This window comes from Drosophila virilis, chromosome 5 (genome assembly GCF_030788295.1).
Source record: "Drosophila virilis strain 15010-1051.87 chromosome 5, Dvir_AGI_RSII-ME, whole genome shotgun sequence".
NCBI lineage: Eukaryota > Metazoa > Arthropoda > Insecta > Diptera > Drosophilidae > Drosophila > Drosophila virilis.
Window position 1 is genome coordinate 18,192,834 of NC_091547.1, and position 23,917 is coordinate 18,216,750.

General features: G+C 39.2%; 1 protein-coding gene across 4 annotated transcripts in view; it reads right to left on the minus strand.

The window, feature by feature from the left end:
• Positions 1–23,917, minus strand: part of tei (teiresias) — a 224,460-nt gene that overhangs the window by 192,092 nt on the left and 8,451 nt on the right. The window lies entirely within an intron of this gene.

The following is a 23,917-nucleotide window of genomic DNA, read 5'->3' on the forward strand; positions in this document are numbered from 1 at the left end:
GGACAAATATGAACAGGCCCGAAAAACACAAACAAAAATGATAAATATAAGCTCATTAAACGCTTAGCCAAATACCATTTGTGTGCGTGTGGGTGTGTGGGTGTGTGGATGTGTGTGTGTGTGTGTGGTAGCGTGTGTCTATGTGTATATGTGCACGCGTGCGTGTGTGTGTGCGGGCGTGTGTGTTCATTTTAATTAGATAAAATTGCATTTGCATAATTTTAGGCGCATCAATAAATTGCGCGCAACTCTGAAATTAATTTATGCTTTTGCTAATTAAACGACCCACAAAATGTTCGCTTTTCGATTTTAATTGCATAGTTTTAGGCATCCCCACAAAATGCCGATTTCAAATTAAATTGACGGCTAATACTGCCCCTCTAATTGGCCTTTTGGTGCTCCCGGCTCATTAACATGTTGGCCCTCTACGCGTGCGTGCGTGCGTGAGTGTGTGTGTGTGTGTGTGTGTGTGTGTGTGTGTGTGTGATGTACAACTTTTCAAAGCGCCAGAAACAGTTGCAGCATACTTGACGACGCAGCGGCAATTACAGCCGCAAACAAGTCGAGGACGACGATGACGTTCATGGTTAAACCTGTCAATTATAGCAGCTCGCTAAAAACTTTGCAAAAATCGTGAAAGTGCCGCTCAAGACACGCCCATACACAGAAACACACACAACTAAAGCAGCGGGCCGCGCACACACACGCGGGAGGCTCTAAATAAACAATTACCAAGGTGAGTGCCACTTAATTAAATAATTTGCTGCCATGCGGTTGTAAGGTAACAACAAAACCAGCAACAACAACAGCTGTCAACACAAACACATAAATATATATGTTTTTCTAACGAAACACATGTGAGCTGCAAGCTTGCAAATCGAAGACGGAATACTCTAGCAAATGGCAGAAAAGGCAAGAATAGCAATCGACTATAAACCTTTACAGGTTTTATTCGTCCCAAATGTCTTTCATTGATGGGCAATAAAATTTAAATTATAAAATAATCAGAAAACCAGAAAATGTTTTAATACAGTATGCACACATTTTTTCAGTTTTCAGGGTTTAACAACTATTTGATGATTTGAATATTTCATTATTAATAATAATATTAATAATTATTAAATTTAATTCGAAATTACATAAAACCTATCCCAACTAGCTAAGCCTTGTGAAATATTCCTCATGCCCTTAGTTGCACATTAAAAATATTAGCAGGGTGGTAAACAACAGGCGTCGAGGCAATGGCGACAGGTGTTTCGACATTTTCGTGTATGGCATAAAAAGTAAGCCGTAACACACACGTAACACATGCACACATACACACACATAGAAACGCCGGCGCACAGTAACATGACTTGTGTGTACACATAAATGAAATTATGACATATTTAAATATAACATGCGGCAACAGGCAATACTACACACACACACACACACACACATACGTCCGACCGCCGCAAGGCATTGCCTAACTGTACACGGCCGCCATGACAGCCGTCTTCCGTTTCCGTTTCGTTTGCCACGCTTCCCAAGCGTTTAACCTGAGCGCGCTTTGTTGCTGTTGCTGTTGCCGTTGCCATTGAGGTTGCCGTGCTGCCTGTATAATTTACAATTTAGCTTCATAAATGTTTCGTCGCCTTCCATGAGAAGCTGGCATACTTGCTGGCCGCCTACCTCTAGACCGTTGCGTGTTGGGGTGTCGCACGGCTCAGCTCGACTCGACTCGGCACGATGCGACGCCTGCTGCGTTAATTATGTGACAATTTAAGTGCGTGTCGGGCAATCAGCCAAGCAGCAAGGGCCAAAGAAAAAAGGTGCCAAAGAAGAATTTTATTGTCGTGATATGGCTAAAGCTGGCGAGGAATTAATGCTTCGCTTAAAAAGACTGGCAACTTATCTAAAGCGAATAACAGATTATTATGACTAAATTAAGCAATAAATAATTATGACTGCTAACACATCCAAATTAAAGATTATTTTTAAATAACTCATTGGAATAAAAGGCACACGCGACGAATGCACAAAAAGCGAATATAGAAAACTCTGCAAAAAGTCTAAGAAAATTGTACTATTACTATAACATTTGTAGCTGTCTCATCAACTTGATACAAGATCTATAATCGATTACTTAGAGCTATGTCGTGAACAAAGACGGCTCTCATTTGCTCAAGCGGCTCGATGGAAATATTCGTCAATATTGTGACATCATTCGAATTATAACAATACGTTTTTCTTGTATATAAGGTATGTTGTGTGCGCATAACATTAAATTAAAGAAACATTTTAGAATAAGTAGAGATCTGCAACTCAAAAAGAATCGTTATCTAGCTATATAACAGTTTCTTGAAAATGTACAATAAATATTGGGATTCTCTAATTGAATTCAAAGGCCGAAATAAAGCAGAGAGTTGTACTTCACAAATCATATTTGTTTCCTATTTAAAATGTTAAAATGTTATTACAGTTTATTATTATAATTTATAAGTATATTCAAGTTTCAATTTTCGTGAGCCTATTGACCCGGATACAACGGGAAGACGACTGTCAGTCTTAGACTTCTATTTATATAGATTTTAATGAAAATTATCCACAAAAAATTAAAAATAAACAAATGTAATTAAAATTGTGTATTAATCTTGAGAGCAAACCAAGAACAAACGCGTCTCGGGATGCCATAGAAGTGTATAAATTGTACCTCAAATAACAGTGTTTCGTTGTGTAGCTGAAAATCGTCGACAAAAGGCGCCATTCATTCTATATGCATACCTGGAAGTAGAGTGAAAATAATTGGAAATTAAGTAAATTTCGATCAAAGCAGGCAATAGCTAATTATAAACTGAATCCAAAGCCAGGGTACCAAAACTCAATACGCTGATGTCATGTTAGCAGCAATTGACACACACTCACACACAGAGACACACACACACACAGACACACAAATACACACATATCAGTAACGGCCCAGGCGAAAACAACAACAACGACGAACAAGAACATGCGGCGTGTTTCCCGCTGCTCGCTTATGCGTTTTGTTTATTTGTTTTGTGAAGCTTAAATGATTAATTAAGCGCCTCAATGTATGCAAAAACATTTGCCATGTTCGCTGCTGCTGCCGCTGTTGTTGTAGATTGTTGTTGCTGTTGTCGGTGCTGCTGTGCGCTTTGCGGGGTGTGAAAATCACGTGTAGCAAATGGCATAAAATCAGCGTATGAATGGCCATAGCCCGCGTTGCTAACACGACAGGCGGCGCTGACTCTCCACACACACACACACACTCTCACACACAACACAATTACACATACTCTAGCACACACACACTGTCAACGACACGTGAGCTTGCATATTTTGATGTCATAGTTTTCGGTGCCGGCGCGTTGATTAAAATATTTAAATAAATGCTGGCGTTGATTGCGTATACGCAACATTGTACGTAGCTGCGCCTGATGCTGCGCTTGCGTCCTTTGTTGTTGTTGCTTGTTTGCATAAGAAATTTGTATTTGTTTTGTGGCAGGCAGCTTTACCACTCACATTGCCAGTCAGACAGGCGCGTGTGTGCGTAATGGCAAATGCATTTTCAATTCATTTCATTTGGCAGATTTTCAATTTTTGATTTTTGCACACGCTGAAATATTATATAAATATTGACATCAATTGAGACAGCCAAACGCCAAAAGCATAGCTGGATCATAATAATACGTATGTGCAATTGCAACGCTGATGGAATGGATTAAGCCATTTTATGCGGCTTGCAGTGTTATTTATTTGAAACTATTTAATTAAAATCCATTAGCCATGCCCCATTGATAACGTCGAGCCAATGATGTGTGCTCTCATTCAACTGATGTGTAATACTTCATAGCCCAGGCACATTTGCGGCTCATAATAAATAAGCTGGCAGCGTACTTAGGCTCATAATTGTGGCATTAATCGGTGGCTAAATAGGGAAAGACGTAAATAGAATAGTAGAAATAGAGGGAAGAGTTAATACAACAAACTTGTTATTTGAGATATAGGCTCATACAATAAATAATTTTATTTATCAATAAAACTTGATAATTTCCAGTCGAATGTCGAAACGGGACTGATTTCCTTTAGTTTCCTCATAATGACAGTTAAAGATAGCGCCGAAAACTTTTAAGGCTGACCCAATAAACTAAGAGCAGAGCAGAGCCCATTAGAAGTACCTAGTCAGCCCACTTGGCGCCATTATGAAACATGACAATGGCATCACTATTTTTTCCATCTACTTCTCGCTCACACAAACATTGGCACGCATTGGCAGTGTGTCACTAATTCATTGCATAGTTCTGTGCTCTGGCCAGTGCCAGAAACAGACGTGTATATTTTAACATATTATTTATGGGGCATTTATTATTTTTTCGGCAAGCACTTCAAAAAATATATATGTATTGGAAAAAAGCAAAACTTTTGTCACAGAGAATATTTTTCTACACACACACGACGAAAAAAAAAAGCATATCAATTTATTATTGCATACTTTTATGCGCGCACTCCAAAATTAAAATATGGGTACACTGGCAACGAGCTACACTTTTAATTTATGAAAAATTCTATTGTCAGGACTAGAAATAACAATAACCCACAGACAATTGTGTACAACAAAAGTGCCACGCATAAAAACCATATGGGACACGGACTAGGGCTAGTGCTGAACCCCTACCCCCTCGCACGACGACCCAACAACCGACCCAACAACCCTTCAGAGCAGGGCTGGCCACATTTATGCATATATTTTCACACGTTTCATAAGCGAGAGAATCTCGTGTACTTTATGCACATACACATTTCTCCATTCACCCAATTTTTGTCGCATGTCGCTGAGCTTTTTTTTAGCTTTTAGAGTTGTCACCCCCACCAAGCCACCCCCCCTCAGCCCATACCCTAACCCATAGGCGAGACTCGACGTGGACGGTGTCGCTGACAGGCGGCTACTTTGGGGCCGCGTTGCTGTTGCTGATGCTTTTCACATGGTTTTGAATGAATGACACATAAAGTTGTTTGTTTTTTTTCTCTTTTTTTTTTTTTGTTGTATTTCTCCCATTTTTGTTGCCCTTTTTGTTGTTGTTCTTGTTGCGTTGCGTTTTGTTTTTGCGCTTTGCGTTTGCGACATTTTTATGAATGCTTCAAATTTTTGCTCGCATTCTTCTTTCTTTTCCTATTTTGGCCTGGTCGGGTTTATTCATGCAGAATGCGACGCATAGTTTTTTGCCAGCCCTTTCGGCTTTGTTTGTTATTGTTTCGGCCAGAACCAGGACCAGGACCAGGCTCAGCCAGAGACTCGAGCCCTTTTCAACGCAAATATGTTCCATTAGCTGTGGCATTTTAGCTCGACTTTTTCACTTTTTTTTAACCCCCATCCCGCCCAATCTGATATATAAACATACATATATATATTTTGACTGCGTTTGGTTCGGTTTGGCATGTGTTCATGTTTAGCTTTCTGTTTGCTTTGTTGGCATACTTTTGCAAATGGAAATTATAGTCTAGTGCTCATGCATGTTGAAAACGGCAGCTAAAGCTGCCGAGTGGAGGGCAAAAGGGATTCCTTTTTAGCCATTAATTTATGTTGCATAGTTTTTGGGGACACATTTTTGCCAGCTGGCTGCTGCCAAGGCAGGCGCTTTATCACCAAAGTTAGCCAGTGATTGGGGCCCTTTGTTTTCGTTAGATGATTGCCCTGAGCACCACTTGGCTTTAAATTGATCCATATATGAGTTCAAGTGACATTGACGTAGCTACAAAATGTAATGAAGTTCAATTCGAATAAAGTTTCATTACCAGTAAATGGGAATGGAAAAGGTACAGAGCAGATTGTGATTTATTACATATGTGGAGGGGTATAAGCTGATGAAATTCATTATAATAATGTTGAATCACAGGTTAAGCAATAAAACAACAAAAACAAAAGAATTATATTATTTATTACATAATAATAAGTCTTAAGCTTGAGCTTGAAACCGAAAAGAATGTCATATATGTATATTTAAGCCATGCAACACATGGAAACGAAAACAGCATACAGAAAGTGTAACATACATATACAAAAAGATTTTGCACGCATAATGAACCTAGGCTAATTAATTTAATACTAAGCCAGCGGCAGAGCTAGTTTTAGAGCTCTCCCAGCTTTTGGTTGTCCAAATGCGATTCCAAAACAAATACAGAAGCAAGCAAAATAATCAATTCGTGTGCGCAACTAATGACTAAAGCAAGCAGCAAGCCAACTGCTACGCATGGTCTACGGCCAGCTGAATACAATATATGGGACTGTCCAAATTCTACGCAACGAGCACTTAAACAAGCGCGACAAAAACGAGAGCAAACAATCAAACAAATGGGAGCAATTGCCAAATGAATGAGACGCAGCGACACGCAATGCAATTGTGACTGCATTGCTAGGGCTGCCCCCCAGCCAGTCACATGCCACATGCCGCAAGCCCACGCCCATCTACACACCATCCCATCCCATCCCCACCATACTTTGGCTGGTACTTGTGCTTTGTGGCACTCGTCAATGAAGCTTTGTTTACTTTTTTGTGTTTAAATTTAATTGGTTTCCCATTTAAATTGCATTCGGTTTGGTTCCATTCAATTCTTTTTGTTTGGCTTTGGCTTTGCTTTGTGCCACGCTCGCACCAATAAAATAAAAATAGCCCCAGCCCCTACCTATATAGGGCCATATAATTTGGCTATGATTGCCATAGCTGCTGGACTCGAGGGCCAACAATAAAATCTGAAAGCGGCCAAAATAAAATTGCCATAAATTGGCCATAGCTCAACGGCCTTTGTTGTCCTGCGGCATACACAATTACAATTTGGTGAGGCCTACTTTATGGCGCCTGGGCACATTTATTTAGATAACAAATTGTAGTTTTTCCAATTAAAACTTGTGCGTATTTCAATATCAAATTGAATTGTTGCCATTGAAAATTGCATCTGCACCACAGATTTTATATATACCATATGCATAAATAACCATTTAAAATATTTTATTATAGCACATTTATGACACACCCGGGGCATAGAGTGTGCAGCAGGCACTGTAAATTTACTTAAGCTTTGCCAAATATTTGAATAGCTCTTAACAGTCACACACGAATGCAAAATGCATTTTATTATTTTCTTCTTTTTTTCTTGTTTAACTAAATCCACAAAAAAGTTTTCAATAAATTGCATGTGTAAACTGAAAATTTTAAAGTAAATTATTTCGGCCGTTTTTAGATGCGCTAAATTAAAATTTTAAAATATACGAAAGCCTTGACAACCCTACAGCTTAGTTATTGGGATTACACTTTAGTTGTTTCTACTTAAAACAATTTAAGGGGCCAAACACATATTTGTCAACATTTCAAGTAGAAAAATACAACATTAAACACAAAATCAGACAAATATTAAAATAAATCAATCATTATATCGAATAATATTTAGAGTAACCTGACACTTGACAGTTATCGTTGCGAAATGCCTTCAAAATACCAAAAGCAACATGTTGCTGTCATCACAAAAGATGTGCATTTTCCAACACTAACATGACTGAAACAAACCTGCCAAGGTCTACTTATACATCTGTGCAGGCGACTATGAACATCACTAGTGTCTTATAAAATCGTTTTTTAAAATGTAGTGCCACGAGATCACAATAAATAGGTGAAAAATTGCACTTAAATGAATATATTATTTTTTGTAGTGTGTAAAAAGTATATTTTCCAAATCACAGCACAATAACTTAGTACAAATCCGTGCAAAACTAAAAGAAAAACAAAGTTCATTATTAACAATAATGTGTGAAGTGTATGAGAGGGTGTGTGTGTATGTGTGTATATGTGTGTGTGTGTGTGGCTGACCGGATAATACACAGTCGAAAGCAATTGAAGCGCATGCACTGATTCCATAAGCGCTTTCTGCTCAACCCTTTCACCAGCGGGCGGGAAAAACATAAGCCCAACTAAGCGGTACGTTAAGTGTGTGTGCCTGTGTGTGGCGGATGGAGGGCCGTGGGAGCTAAAGCACACACAAATAGAAAACAACGCATAAAATATTAATAATAACAAGATTTGTGCACTGCGCTGGCCAAACAGTTGGCTAAACTGGTAGACCCGTCCCGTAATCCCATTACTGGGGTCAATGCGCCCACTGAAAGACGAGAATCGAATCAAATCGAGAGTCGAGTTAGGGTTTAGGTAGTACCCACTTTCAAGCTCTGTTCTGTTGTGCTCAGTGCAGTTTGGGCCAGGGTTTGAGTTTATAATACAAAAAAAAAAAGAAATCATAAGCATCAAACCGGACGCTCTGCCAAGGGCGCTACGAGATTGGCACAACAAAAAAATGGGGAAAAAAACTTTTGCGCCCCGCAGTTGTACGTGTAATTGAATTCTGTGGTGCGTCCTCCACGTCGTCATCGACGCTGGCGTCAATTTATTTGACCACGTATTGTGTGTGTTTGGGTGGATTGTCGACTGTGGTCGGGGAGGAGCTGAGGAGTAGCTGTTCGCCGGGAGAGGCGACGTGTTGGTCAACGGCTACGTGCGTATTACACGCCAAAAGGGTTAGGGCGTCAACGTAATTGTATTGGCCCGGCTAAACATGGCGCTTACTTTGCCGACTCTCAGTCCGTCCGTCTGTCCATCTGTTTGACTGTCTGTCTGTTTGCCTGGTTTTGTATGGACTGCGCCACGCACGTTTCTAATTTTGTGCGTGGCTTGTTAACATTTTTTTTTCTGTTCTATTTCCAACACAAGCGGGCTTCATTTGCCAAAGAGCGAAGCGTTCTGTACATTTTTTCCATTCATTTTGTTCGGCTAAAAGTTCATTTAGCTATGAGCTGTTTATTATCTGCTGCCAGCTTAGAGCAGTATGGGGCCAGTGGCGAGCATGGGACCAGCGGTGGTACTTAAATGCTCAGCAAGGGATAGAGCTTTTCTATTTTGAATGAAAACAATTTGGCAGAGTAACGAGCCACAAAATCCAATTGGCAAAACCCAATTGATACCCATATGCAGTGGAAGGGTAGGTAGACCATGCCAATGGAATTCGGTATAAAGAAGGAGTGATCATTATAATATGAAAATCGTATTTAGAAAACGAAATCAATGTACAAATTAGGATAATAAATTGTCGGTTTACAGGTTATTAATTATTATTATTACATAATAATAGTAATAATATTAATGTTAATAAAAACAATAATGAAAAACAATTAAAATAATTTAAATAAAAATAGATCGAATAAAGTAGTACACTTTAAATAAAATAAATAGTATGACTCTTTTTTAATTATTTAAAACATCTATAGAGTTTTAATAAGGCGCAATAAATTACATGCTTCTCATTAAATTTAATATTCATATTTAATGCATGCATACTAATATTTTATAATGTGTACATTTGTTTGTAATTATTATCCATAATAATATTTGCTTGATTATGCTCCTCACCTTTAATTATGCCCTTCACCATATTTGATTTATCTAACAAATTCACGCAATTTCAAGCAATAACTTAAGCAGATAATCCTTGAATCTTACTAGTTCGGATCGCCTAAAGCAGCTCAACATTTGTTGCAAAAACTGGCTGTGGGAATAGAAATCTCATGCCTCAACGCATCACTGAACTGCAGATTAGACCACGAATAAGAGGGAATGGGGGGCGGGTAGCGGGTAGCGGGCGATCCACAAAGCCGCACAAAGCGTCGTCACCATTGCAACCGAGTTGAAATCAAATACATTTGCTCTTAAGCACAATTGACATTTTGCACATGACATGGCAAAGGAAAAGCAAAGCAAAACAGTGAAAGGTGAAACGTTGCAACATTGGCGGCACTTGTATCCTTGACTGACCCCAGATAGAGCGAGGGCCAGACGTGGTTCGGTATAGGTGGGACATTATATGCTTGTTATAATCCCTGCCAACATTTTTATTGCAATTGTCAACTTGGGCCATAAAGCAGCGCAGAATCTGACACCTACAAGTTTCGGAAGCGAAGCGAAGCGACACAAATTGAAAATATGACAAGAAAATTCGTTTTTGCTCGACAAACCCAACTAGGTCGGGGCCAGGCAAAGAATCCTACGGATGCCGGGATGCTACAATGTTTGTGTTGAGGTCTCTGCCACAGACCTGATGCACAACTGTGGCAGTTTGCTAACTTGCAAAGAGTTGGCGTCGAAAGCATATTGATTTCAGGGCCACAGGGAGCTGAAGCGTGTTTTGCCAACGTTGCCAAAAAAAATATAAAAAGTAAATTGCAATCGCATGTGTGTGCGTGTGTGTCTGTGTGTGTCTGTGTGTGCTTGTGTGGGAATCGCAATGAAAAGCGCATGCATCAAGGTGAAGTCAGCAGTTTCCTTTTTGCTGCACTTGCCACACGCTGATGCTGCAAATGTGCGCGCTCAAGCAAATAAAAATAATATTTTACCAGCGCATTGCCGGGCCACCAAAACAATACGTTGCGAATGTATCCAGCTGAACCATAGTCTATAGACTCGCCCATTGATATGCGAACAATAAGCCAGGCTAACTGCTGGCGCCAACTGCAACTGCTGCTGACCCAGTAACGCAGTCAGGCAATCAAGCGGCCAGCGGCAACGGCAGCAGCAGCATCCATGCAACGTTCCGCCGCGCTGCAACTTTACAATCCGATTTTTACTTCGTTCGCTATCAAATCACTGCCAAAAATTATGGCACTTTGGGGCTTTTTTAATAATGTGCGAGAAAGCGAGACAGATACCCGATATTACATCTGTTCTGATAGGCGTTTTTCTCTCATATTTCTCTTATACAATTTAGCGTGCGAGTATTTGAAGCTTTTCACTCAGAGCGATGAAAAACAAAATAGATATATGAATTTATGAATTATATCTGTTCGGATTTTAAAGCATACCGTGTAATGTCTGCCAAACATTAAATACGAAAATGCAAAAACTAAAAATAAAAATAAGGAACATATATAACCTTTTTTCAAATCGGAAAACAAGTGAATGTGTATTGTATGATATATATTTTTTTTTTTTGTTTTTCTTTGGCCTAAAAACCATATAAGATTTATGTCTGTAAAGTAAAAAACTGTATATTATATTTGTATATATATTTCATTATTCATTTCGATTCAACAAATTTTTGACTTACAGAACATGAAGTTTTTTTTGCTTGTCCCGAAACCCATTCTCAAGAATCTACGGAAAATTGGCTGAATGCTGACTAAAACGTTTTGGACAACAGAAACTGCAGACTGCGGAAATTGGATAACAGTGAAAATTCATTACTGCACAGCGGAAACCAAAACACAAATCAAAAGCCATAAACATAACGAAGCAGAGTCCCAAGTGGACCTGTAACATTAGCGCACTTCACAACTTTTATTGAGGCCAGGCGGCTGGCTTTAGCTTACAGTTTTTTATCCAAGTCATAAAAATGCCATAAAATTGTTTAAAGTCATCAAATAGGCGCTAAGCAGCAGCAAAGTGCACTTGTTGAGCATAATTTCAGACCTGCCAGAGTCTTTTGCCTCTCTCTTCGTTTGCTGTTATACGAGCGTTTAATTTTTGTTTATTTTTTTTTTGTGTTAGAACATTGCCGTCGGCCTAAAACAACTTTATTTTGTGGCAAGAAAAAAAAAACAGTGCCAAGAGTTCGACAAAAAAGGCATAAAGTATATATGAAATACATTTTAAAGCCCACTTTATGCCAGTGCAAAGCGTAGCGATGCTTAAAAGTTTGCCGCACATAAACTTGGCTAATTTGGACGCTTTTTAAGTGGTTTCAGATCCCATTTAATGGGGCACAAATAATTTTTGTAGCCACTTTTGTGGCACTCTAATGTTATTATACTGTTCTACTAAGCTAACCTTACCTCTAATACATCGTTGAATTTTGAATCGACTTCTAGCATTGATGCTACCTCCAAGAAGTAAAAAATATATTGTTAGCATTTGCCGTGAGGTTTACAAAGAGGATTTCTGTATGCTGTCAAGCAGCATCGCAGAGTTGCCACTTGTAAAGTATGAACGCAGGGCTGCCACCTGATTGCTATGCTGTAGAGTCAATTTTCAGGGCTGCCACCTGATTCCTCTGCTAACCTTAAATGTAAACTAACCATTGTTGTAAAAAAAGTCCATAAGGTTAGATATAAGCTTAGATATAATGGAATAGCTACTTTCTAAAACACCGATAAGTTAAATAAAAACGCAATAAAATTATAAGATAAGAAACAGATACATTATCCTAAAAGCATTTATATATATGTCAAGAACTTCAAATTGCCTGTTACGTATTCAAACAAACTGCCCAACACTTAACTGCCTTAAGTACTTACACTAACCGCGCCTCCTTTTAGTGGGCAACATTATTCAAACACCTTTTTTCGCATGTCGAAACCGAGCTTTATGGCTTTTTGCCGAAATGCTGATGGCGTCACACTTAAGTAGGCAGCTGTAGGCACTACGCTAGGCGTCCACAGTGATGGCCCCAAACAATGCCTAAATGTATGCAATAAAAACTAAACAAATCGCTGCCAATGGCACTTATTATCACCTGGCTAGATTTATTACCTGCTGACCGCACAGACCAAAAATTAATAAGAGAGAAAAAAAAGAAACCACAAAAAGGAAAGCAATGAAGGTGAGCAGCATTTATAAATGGCAACTAACATGTTACATGAGTGTGTGTATATAAGAGGGGCTGTGGCTGTGCCTGTGTGTGTGTGTGGGCGTGGCACACACAAAGTGGAGCAGCTCACTGCCAGCCTTTTGATAAATTTACTACACAAATTGAGTCGCTAAATTAGAACATTTATTTTTGTTGCCCAGCTACCCATTCTTCTTATTGTTGTTGTCTCTTGCTGTTTTTCCTTTTCTGGTTTTCCTTAAAAAAAAAACACAGAAAATAAATGAAAAGGAGCGAAAAGAATAGATGAAAACCCCAAGTGCGTTCGCCACTTGATGTGGCGTCCGAACCGCGTCCCCTGCCACCGACCGCACACCCCGCATCTTGGCCTTCATTATTTTGGCAGGGCGCATCGACATCGACTGGCTGCACTTCATACTTAAGCTCGTCCAAATCTCGAGAGTGTAATTTATTGTTATCATTTGTTTGGCTAAAAGCAAAAAGACGAGCTACACAAAGGATGGCAAAGCAGGGCAAAAATGAACGCACACCAAAGAGGGTCCCAAATTTTCGAGCACGTATCGAAGCTAAAATACTCTCGAAAAAATATTGCAAAATAAAAATAATGAAGTGATTCGAAATACTTATAAAATAAATTCTCTCAAAGATCTTTTAAAATAATTTTTAAAGCAGTTCGGATGGTAAGCTAAAAAACTTTCAGGCAACTGTTTTCAGCTCATTTACCTTGCGCCAATTTGGAGCTTTGAAAATTATAAATATTTGATGCCCACTTCCAGCAAGGGGGACCGGATTTTCCAAAAAGTACGAAACACAAATGAACAATGATCTTTAAAAATGAGCTTGGACTGACTGATCACCAATCAGTCAGTGAGTCAGTCAGGACGAACAGTTATATGGAGATTGAGACTGAAAAGGTTTTCTTCTGTTTAGAAGCATTTGAGCTTAAATGGAATATCTTTAAGCAATTGCCAAAGATTAATCCAGAACAATTTCCATAATTTTAAGACAAATAAATTTTAAATGTCCAACCGAAGGAAGGAACATAAAGAACCTCAAAGTCCTAGCTAAGCTACCCTGCTTCAAAAGCAATGCAAACCATTGTGTCTAGTATAAAAAAAAACCCTAAAGACAACGCTGCGAATAGCGAGAGAGCAAGAGAGAGAGAGAGAGAGCAGCATTGTGAGGAACAGAGCAGGCATTAAGTACATGCATGTGTGTGTGTGTGTGTGTGTTATGTATCTGTATGTGTGTGCAGCTATAGCATTTAGATAACTAAAGTAATTTATTTTATATGGAGGTCATGCGCTCATGGACATGCGAACATAAATAGCAAAAGGCACACACAGTGCACAAGGCACTGGCACAAACAGTGCCTGCTAGAAAATTACGCACCGAAACTGAGACATTTCCTGGCAGTGGCACAAATTGCTGCCGAGTCGGCATAGATGCTACAGACTTAGCTATAGATACAGTGGCCAAAGCATATCTTTTGCCGGGCCGGTGCTCTAAACTAGTTTTGCGCAATTTCATTGCCTACTTTGCGGCATTAGCATGCGAATTATCAAACTGAAAGCGGCAGCTAGGGCAAAATACAAAAATTGTTGGCCAAGACCAGCTGGTTGGACTTTTCGGGCATCTGAGAATTTACTGGCCGAAATTCAATTTCCGAAATAGTGGCGCAAAAACTTAATTAAGTGTAGTTTTCGGCCGCCTCCCAATCGAATGTTGCGTAAATAGTTGAGCATACTTCTTCGCACCCCGCAGGCAAAAATCATTTAATTAGAAAATTGTTTAGCAACTACAACGCCGGCTACTCAGAAATGCGGCAACTACTCGCATTGTTGTAGGCATTTTAGGCATTAAAAATGCATACCCTGCTTTTTGGCCAGCTGCAGCTTGGGCTTAATTAAAACACAACTCTGGCTAATAGGCCACTTGGGCAGGCCCCGCGGCAGCGACGGGCATACACCTAATAGTCCTATTAGGCGCTGGCATTAACAATGATGCCAATAAAAAGAACTACGACAAACATTTACATGTGGTCCAAAACAAATTATTACAAGCCAAATGACCTAACTTATAAATTTTGAGGCCAAACAATAGCCAGCGGGTGGCGGCATCTGAGCTGAGACCAAAAACAGAGCATCCCTTGCTGATAAGACTGCAGGGGGTGTGGAGGGGCTTGCAGAGCATCACAAAAAATTTGTGTAAGCATGCAAAATATACTACTCATTGGGCTGTGGCTCAGAGGGAGTGAGTGTGCTATAGAGTTTGTGTGTGTGTGTGTGTGTTAGAGCCTTTATCTGGGCTCGTGTAATGTGAGCAGCAGCGAAAAAATTGCCCCAAAATTTACGACCAGCAGCTAGACCAACAAGCGAGTCCAAGCAAACACTTACACACACACATATACACAGATACATCCACACGTGGGATAAAAACTGCTAATATTTTAGAATAGTTATTTTGCATTTCCTCTTTAAATAAATGGCAATCCCCAACAATTTTATGGCTTAGCAGTGATAAAAACCCCCTAAAGAGCACAAAAGCTTCGCATACTTTAAGGCACTGGAGAAAGAGGAAAAAAACAGAATGTATTTTCCAGCACTGCATAATGCATGCGAAACGCTCAACACATATGCATGCACTCACTCACACAAGCTCAAGTAGTTGCATTCTTAAATTGGATTAAGTGGTTTTTACCAGCTTACTTATGCCAGCTGTCTCGCTCTCGCACTCGCTGCAAAACTTTCGAATTTGGGTTCTCTTCTACTTTTTCTTCGATTTTCCGGTTTTTGGCTTTACGCTTGGGAGAGCTCGAATTTAATTAAGAGCAAATATTAAAGCAATGTTTTTATTTAGCCATAAAAGCAAAGCCAGTGAAGCACAGTGCGAGTGAGATGGCCAGCTGGCAAGTGTTGCCACCATGCTCAAAACAAACAACAACAAAATCAAATATTAGATGCTGTCAGTTTATTTTTAGGTGTATGTGTGTTGTTGTGTGTGTGTGCGTCTGTTGCAACTGCATAATTGCTTAACTTGGCAGCAAAACTGAACGAAAGATAATATCGGTTAGTATTCTCAGACAATGTGGCAAATCCTTCGGAGCGTTTCGAGCATTTTATTATTGAAAATTGTATGCTTTAAACAGTTCAAAAATGCTGCCAATTTGCAGCGCACAATACGAGCCAAGAAATGTGATCTAAAGGATGAAATAAATATGTATTCCATAAGAGCACAAACTAAGCGCAAGCAATTCTAATCAATGGGGAAAAATTAAATAAACATTCGACGAGCAATATAGCTAATAAAATATGAAATCGAAACTGACATTGCAATTGTAAAATGCATATTATGGAAATGGCAAATAAAATAACTATAACAGAATTTGCGGTAATAACTTATATTTACAGTACATACAAGTTGGTTTTTTTTATCCCCCGAATTCATTGAAAATGGGCAAGGACTGGTATGTAACTGGCAGAAGAAAGCATCTTCGACCCCATATATATTCTTGAACAGCATCAAGAGACGAGTCGACCAAGCCAGGCCCTTCTGTCTCTACGTTCGTCTGTCCGTGTTTGAGAACGTGTCGATCTCAAAACCTATAAGAGCTACGGAATGAAACTAACGTCCTGCCAGTGTCCAAACAAAACAAGTTTGTTTCTGAGTATCGTTAACTAGTAGAAAAAACTTTAAGATTTCTCCAAGTCGGGCACTCCCGACTGCTTATTTGTTTTTTTTTTTTTCTATTAAATTTTAAGTCTAAAGCAAGTAGGAGTGTAAAAGACTTAAATAAAAATATATCCAAACAACTATAAATTAAAATAGCCAACTCTTCAAATATAAGCAAGAGATTGAGAGCCAATTTGGAGCAGAGCGAAGTAACACGTTCCAAATTTGCTATCGATATCGTTGACTACATTCAGAGTGTTTCGAGTTTTGATTACCCACAGAAACCTATCGAAAAATATTCAATATCCTTTTTAGACTTCTAACAAACATGATTGAAGTTCCAGTTATAAATGCGTTAACAATTAGATATTCAATTTTTTTTTATTGTTGGCTTTTTCAGTAAGTTGAAAATAAAAAGTTAAGAACTTTAAAACATTCGATGTCAAGAAACAAAAAATTTCCTATTATGAAAAGCAAAACGATATAATTTAACTAAATGGCATTTTCTGGTGCAATTTCATTGCTAAACTTTCGTTCTCAAGTCTCTGACAAGCAAAACTAGTCAAATATAGAAATGCTTAGCAATTGAATGCCACGCCCAGCCACAATAAACATGCACACACAGACATTGGTACACACTAAGTCAATTTCGTTTAGTTTTGCTCAACGATTTGCCATAAAAAAAAAGTCAACAGCAAAAGTATTTTCCAAAGATTTTCTGTCACATAAAAATCGCAATGACTGTACTTGAAGCTATATCGGTATCTATCTATCTGTAGCTGTAGCTATAGCTAGCCATTTAACGTGCAGATAAAATTTACATTTTAACTAAAGCCAAAATAACAACAAACCAAACGCCAGGATAGCAGGGCAAGTGCGCTGCTGTCAGTCATAGTTGCCCGTTTAAGGACCAACATGAAATTGGTTTTCGCTTGCGTTTGTCGCGACTTCATGCTCCCAACTTCAGACCCGGCTCCGGCATGTGTATGTGTCGACCATCTTTTGGTTTTGTCACTGTAGCTTTGTCTAGCGTTGCGTTGCTTAAAAAGCGAGTGAGAGTTGAGCGTTAGCGTGGGGCAACCCTGGCCAGCAGTCGCTCTCTGGCGTTGCCACATGCTCGCATCTTTTGCTTTTGGCGGAGCTGAGCTGAGTTAAGCCCTGTGACCTGGCGGGCATATTACATTTTTGTTTATTCTATATGTCTATGTAGAATGTATATATTTCCGGTTTTGCGTCTGGATTTCTCATTGCCCTAAAATTTTTATTACTTGGCTCCATTTTTACTGCAGTTCACCCGTGATGAACGCAGCAGCATTGTGCTTACTTTAGTTATTTTTTTACGCATAGCGTCTTCATGAAATGTTTATGGCTGCCGTTTGTGCACTGAGTGTATTTGCTTTTTATCGGCATGCCACACCTCCTGCCAAAAATGGGCAGCAGGGGGCAGGCACCATCATTGATTGAGTGAGCCGCCATTCTTGGTGCACGGCAAGCCCCGTTGTGAGCACTTCCGTTGTTGTTGTGACGTGTTTTACATAAGTTCAACGGCAAAAAGTGTCACGTTTTTGCTGCCAGAAGAGGAGTGTATTGATGGTGTCTGCTTATTAATGTTTGATGTTATTCCTTTGACGTGCCGTCACAGCCTAAGCATTTTGATTGACTGTTTAGGCAGCTCTTTTGTTCCTATTCATTGTTTGTCAGCTTTTAAATGGCTAATGATTTGGCAATTTAAAGGTTTTACTTTGCTTTTTTGAATTTATTGGGCGCTGTGTCGACGGCTTCAGCTCTTTGAAGATGTTGTCTTCTTAGCTAAACAGCGTGAAATTATTTATTTGCCAGGAAAGAATAGCAACATTACAAAATGACAACAAATCTTGGAGTTAGCACAAAATGCTGACATGTGACAGGATATAGCAACAAAATATAAATATCATAAGAATGACATTTGTTATATTTTATTTTACTCAAAAGCTCATGGCATATATCTCTTCTATATAGAGCATTAGCTCCCCTAGAGAATTTTTTATTTAGATATTCGTTTATATTATAATAAATTAAAAAAAAAAGACTAACATTCGAGCGATTGATTGTAAATATTAAAATCATTATTATATCCCTATATACGTTACGTTTCATAATTTAACATACTGAGTAATACAATAGACATTCATTTTGTCCACCATTAACAAATAAATAAATAAATGAATGCCCTTATTAATATATTAATATAGCTATTGGCAACATTTTTCGATATATCTAACTCATCATAAGAACATAACTAATGCAAATTAGAAATTACAAATATTAGTATCCTCATCTGTCATAATTAAAGCTTACGTACATAACCACTTGCCAAGATATTTACCTCGGCTCGTTGTACGTACTCCCCAAACACAATGCAGCATGAAATATTATCCGATTAGCTGGCAAGCAGTGGGTCACGTGCATTATACAGCTACCTCCCCCCACCCAAAATTCTGCCCATTCTCTCATTCACCCATTGACAACCCATTTCATTAACACTTGCATCGATTTAAGCTGATTTCCAATGTGAGCCGAGAGACAGGCGAATGAGTAGCTAAGGGTATCAGGAGCTGGGAAGCTGACGGGCTGAGAGGAAGCCGAGGAGCTAAGAGCACTCTCTAGCCCAGTAAAGTTTGCCAAACGCTTCACAAATTTATTTATAAAGTGATTTGCATAGTGCGATACAAGATGACAGGCGACGTAGGTTGAGGCTGGGAGCAGGCGGCATGGGAGCACGGTCAGAGGCAGCTGTTTGCATAGAAAAACTAAGGCGCAGCGGAAGAAAAAGGAAAAATAGCAGATATATATAAAAATATATTCTCAGATATATATAGACTAGTGCTGAAAGCTGTTTAACCGTACCCTGCCCCGCCACGTTGCACGTTTTGTTGTGTTCTTGCGGCATTTACTTCGATTCGGTGTCAAGCGAGCTGCAGATCTGCGGCAGCTGCTTTTGTGAAATGTGCCACGTGGCAGTCGTCGGGGGCTCGTGGAATAAAGTCATAAAATTGAATTGGTAATTTTTTGTGTTAAAAGCAGAAATTAAAATAAATTGAATTGCTGCTAAGACGCGAAGATGCGGCAAATAGCAGAGCCAAAGGCGCACAAAAAGAAAATACAAAGCACAAAAAATATACCAGAACCCAAAGGCAAACGCGCAGAAAATGTAAATGAGTCGCATCGGCTAGAGAAATAAGGGATTGGGCGGAGCAAGCTCTGGCATTGGGCACAGGTTCCCTGGTCCACGAAATGAAAACAAAATAAAATGCTCAACCAAGTGGGCAAAGAAAAGTAAAAATCTAGAGATTTGTCATTGTTGTCACGGTCCTTCTAATACCCTGTATTTGGAAAGTTTAACTGAGGTTTCAAGTTTTATACTCGTTTTTTCCTAATAGTTTAATTCCTTTGAATTTACTGACTTATTCAACATTTAAATAATATTCAAATAATTTCAATATAAATTAGTTTTAAAACTATGTTTTTTTTTACATTTTTTAAAAAAAATTATTTTTGGATAAACATCCATATTTATTACATATTGACAAAATTGTATTATTTGTTCCTGAATTTGATAAACATCAAGAGTTCCAAAATCTCAAGAATACAAATCTTTTTAGATTTACAATTTACGGTAAAGAGTAACTAGCAGTCGATCAGTACCTAGAGTACATTTGTTAGTAGGGTTTCCTTTTGTTTTATTTTATGGCTGCCATGCTCGTCTTGTTGTTCCCGTTGTTGTTGTTGTTGCTGTTTTTGTAATTGGATTACTGCATAAATTAAAGTATTTGCCGTGGCATCATCAAATAAGATTTGCAACGCCGTGCTGGCATTTTGGTCCTCAGACCCCACCACCCTCCTAGCTCAGAGCACCCCCTCGCTGACCAAGCTAACGAGCTACAATGCGCGAACATCAAAAATCGCAAGGATAAGTGCGGCGAAAAAAAAATAACAAAACGACACACAATATAAATAAATATACGATAGGGATAGGGGCTAGAGGGGCCGCAGCAAGTGGCTGGAGGACACGTAAAAGTAAAGTTTATTGCATAATTTTAGGCGGCTTAGTTAAAGTGTAATGTAAACAAAAAGGAGGAGCAAGGCGAGGGCCAAAAGAAAAACAGAGCAACAGAAAAATTGAAAAAAAGAGCGACAAAGGGAGGGAGAGAGAAAGAGAGAGAGACAGAGAGAGCGAGAGGGAAAAAGCTCCAAAGATGGAACAATAAAATTGCAGATTATATGAAAATATGTTTCTTTCGAGCATAAAACAAGATTTACAAAACCTGAGAAAGCAGCTGACGGCCCAGAAAGTTGGCATTAAAACTGAATTATAATCATGCTCATCTATAAGCAAATTGAATTGTATTGACGCAGGGCTGAGAATACTTCTCAGTTTTGCTAGGGCTAAGTTGAGGTAACATAAAGACGAAAATATACCATAAGGATTTAACTAGAACAATGCTCGGTTCCCCAGTTAGAAGAGGATTTTACTTGATTCTAACATGTGCATAAAAATATACTATGAGGATTTACCTTTAACTTTAGTTCTCCAGTTGAAAAGGCTTTTCAATTGCTTTTAGCATGCGAATCAAAATATACCACCAGGATTTACCTTTAATAGTCATATTTCTCTAGTTGAAAGGAGGTTAATATTGGTTCTAGCATGTGGGTAAAAGTTCCTGTCCTTTTTGTAAATTCCTGGTCAAGTACGAAGAATCGATTGGACAGTAGAAAAATAAATTGCTAAGATTGTGCTTAAAGTTTCATATATAACTATTTTTAACTTTTGCAGATGCTGGCTTAAAGAGAAGAATATTTTTAAGAATTTCTCAATGTTTGGATGATGTATAAAGGATTTTCAGGCAGCTGGACTTTCCATAAATAAGGCTATCCAAGTATTTACCTAATAAGAAAGTTATTAAAATTGTATATAAGCTTACGTCTAAATATTAGTTTTCGACTTTTTCTTTCAACTTCAACCACTACTTCAATTTCGTTATCTACACAGATTTTCCGACTTGCCACATTTTATATTTATGCCTGCCAATTCCTTAAAGTATATGCTAGGCACACATATAGAGAAAATGCCCAATGCTCATCTAAAATTCAGCAATATACAAATACCAAAGTAGCTCAAACTAAAATATGCGCGATCCCAAAATACGTAGTCCATATCTCTCGCTGTTAACTTACAAAAACCAAAGCTTCCGCTCAGCCTCAGGATATGCCAAACGCAGCGTGGGCTACTCGACAAGCAATAACAACAACAACAACAAACAGCTGCCGCAGAAAGCGACAAGCAACGAAAAATCACTTCAAAAATTTGAAACTAAACACACAAAAACCGCAAATTTCATTTTGATAAAATTTTAATTTGGCCAAAAGCACGCAAACTGAACTGGACGGGCGTCCATGGCGCGAGGACCTGAAGGGCCTGGTGGCAGCGCTACACTGGCTTTCGCTGTGTTTGTGTGCGTGAGTTTGTGTATCTGTGTCTGTGCGTCTGTGCGACCCAAACGCGCCTCAATAATTCAAAGATGTTAAGCCGCAAATTGGCGCTGGCGTTGGCAGCGTTGACGTTAGGCATCGGCATCGGCATTGGCATCAGCAGCTCGACAGCTGGGGCCACACGCAGACAGGATACACATCCGCTGGGGGTTACACTCTACAAAAATACACACACACACACACACACACACACATACACACTCACACAGCATTGTCGGCTGACACGCACGCATTAAACTCTATTGGGTGCTAATGTTTTTTGCCCAACCCTCAGACTCCCAGCTTCCCATATCAGGAGGCAAAAATTTTCATAAATTCAGCAATGAGCCTGTCGACACACACACCGACACATACACATACACAGACACAGACACATACGCAGTTGCCTGCATGTGTAATAAAAATACGCTAAAATGTTTGTGCCATATACACAAACACGTTGCTTATTGCCTACTTCTGGGCGCGTGATGCAGGCGCTCAGCCGAGTGGACGGGCAGACAGAGGGGAAAAGGCGGGACTCCTCGGAGAAGGTCGTGGCAATGTTGTTCATTTGTGGCAACTTCCGTTAGACGGTAATGTGGTTGCTGTTGCTGTTTTTGTAGCTGCTTGCTGCGGATGCCAAAGCTCGAGATATTTTAAAGTGCGCCACAAAGTGTGCTTTAAAATGTAAGAAAATACGCAACGGCGTTTAATAAATCGCTTGAAAGGTACTTAAAAATTAAATATTACAAAGAATTCCCCAGTTATTAATTGGGATAAGTTTCTGCTATTTTATTCTATTTAAGTTTGTAATTTTCGCTTTCGAAACTGGATTCTTGTGAACCTTATCGTACAATAGTCTGAAATTCGCTAATTTCGGTTGAATTGGAGAAGTTCGAATAAGGAGGAGATTGCTAAGCTTTAATTTTATCATAGGGAAGTTTTCTTCATCAATATTCTTTAAATTGTCTCAGATTTTTTTTTTTTTTGAGACAGAAGCTTTAATATTTTAAATATTCAAATTTTTTGAGATTTCTTAGTGGAACATATTTTCCATTTCAAATACGATAATCTTCCCTAATACTTTGTTATTTGGGTGCTTCTGCTATTTTTGGAAACAACATCCATTCTCCTGCTTGACATCTAGAATCCATTTGGTATATATGCTTATGCGCGGTCTTATCGGCGCCTCCAGTAAACAGACAGAGGGTTGCCATAAAAATTTGCATTTGACTAATGCCAGGCGGCACACACACACACACAGACACACGCACACTGACTGTAAACGGGACGACGTTATCCGATAAGCGACTTCTCCTACCCTCTCCAGTCGCGTCTTAACCCTTACACAAGAGCAACAACAAAAACGAATAGAAGAGGCACAGCTACAACAATGGATCGAAAGGACATGCCAATGCGTTCGCCGATTTCTTGAGCGCGATACGTGCAAGGATTTTTTTCTAGCACAGTTATGTGCAGACCCCACCGCTCAGCCCAGCAGCCACCCCCGTCGACATCATCAGTGCACCCCATGCCCCTTATCAGCGACTCCTTCATATATAAATATATACATATAGTTGGGGGCGATTCTGGCGACGCTTTTACGCTATTTCCTATTAAGCTATTTGTTGCCAGCTCTCTTTTCGCTCGTTCTCTCTCCTTCTATTTCTCTCTCCCTCCCTCACCTTTACGCTCTGTTGTACTCTTGCCAAATTCGTATATGTAAGTTGCATAGCAAAAGATACTACTAAAAGCTTAACTCTCGACAGACACACACACACACTAACACACACATGTATCTCGTTTATCGATTTTCATCGCATTTCCCCCCTCTGTCGCTGTCTGCAGTTGCACCCTGTGCCACACTCCATACATGCATGTGTGTGTGTTTGTGTGTGTGTGCGAGTGTGTGTGCAAGTGTGTGGATTTTTGACATGCCAACGCATTTTAAATTTGCATTTTTTGGCACCGACACTGGCAAAATTTTTAACTAAAAGCGTAGCGAGTCCGCATATTGGATATGTTTCAAGTGTGTGTATAACTATTCGTCTGTGTGTGTGTGTGTTGATGTCCGTGTGCTGTTGTGCCGCATGTT